Here is a 1,321-nt window from a genome sequence, read left to right on the forward strand (position 1 = left end):
ACTGAAGTCAATGGCGAAAACATAGGGTATATTCTGGGGGCTGGAGGGGAGGGGGCTTGAGGGAGAGACTCCAAACTCACAGGGTAGCTGCTGGAGCCTCTCCCCAAGACACCAACCAAGTGTCAAGAGCATTGGACCAGGGGGTCCAATTCTACGGGCCCTCAAACAGGTTGCCCGTCCCCTCCTTCGTTCTCTATGGTGGGAAAAACAGTTGCTTTTTCCCACCATAGAGAACAATGGAGGGGATAGGGGCAACTTGTTTGGGGCCCCGTAGAATTGGACCCCTGTTCCAATGTTCTTCAAAAATGGTTGGTATCTTGGGGAGAGGCTCCACCAGCTACCCTGCAAGTTTGGAGCCTCTCCCTCAAACCCTCTTCCCTCCAGCCCCCAGAATATACCCTATGTTTTTGCCATTGACTTCAATGGCCCATAGGATATAATGGGGCCAAAATTCGGCAGCAATTCGGCAGCAAGTCGATTCAGATCAGAGAATCTGAATCGGCCTGCAGCAGCCCGAAAGGGGTCCGAATGGGCCATTTTTGGGGGTGCATTCGGTTCGGATGAGCATCCCTAATGCTTATGCAGTCTACTCTCCACAGGCTGGTCATGCAACTACCCAACTGGGAGCTTCCTTGCAGGGCTGCCAGCTCCAAGCTGGGAAATACCTGGAGTTTTGGGGGTGGAGCCTGAGGAGGACAGGGTTTGGGGAGGGATTTTATTACCATAGAGTCCACCTTCCAAAATCAGACATTTTCTCCATCTCTGTTGCCTGGAGATTAGTTGTAATCTCAGGAGCTCAATGGTTAAATGTTGGGAGCAACGTAAAAAAAAACACCCTTTTGGCTGCTTGCACAAACTTTGGAATAGGTGTTAACCATTCATTGTTCCTTCCTTGTGAAACTTTATATCTTTGCATAATTAGAAACCTATACCTTTGAGTAATTGTTTGTAAAATTTATACTGTTGGAATCTCATATACTATATGATAGTAAACGCTAACAATTAGTATGCAGTAAACATTTTGTACAGGGGCCACGGTGACTCAGAGGTTAAGACGCTGAGTTGCAAACCGGAAGGTCTGTAGTTTGCCAGTTGGAGATCCTAGTGCCGCGCGATGGAGTGAGCTCCCATCTCTGGCCACAGCTCCTCCCAACCTAGCAGTTTGAAAGCAAGAAACTGCAAGTAGATAAATAGGTATGGCTTCTGTGGGAAGGTAACAACTTTCAGTATGCCTTGGCTTTTAGTCATGCTGGCCACATGACCACAGAGAAGTCTTCAGACAGCGCTGGCTCTTCGGCCTGGAAACGGAGATGAGCACGCC

The sequence above is a fragment of the Gekko japonicus genome, unplaced genomic scaffold (genome assembly GCF_001447785.1).
Source record: "Gekko japonicus isolate JY-2015 unplaced genomic scaffold, Gekko_japonicus_V1.1 scaffold1785, whole genome shotgun sequence".
Taxonomy (NCBI): domain Eukaryota; kingdom Metazoa; phylum Chordata; class Lepidosauria; order Squamata; family Gekkonidae; genus Gekko; species Gekko japonicus.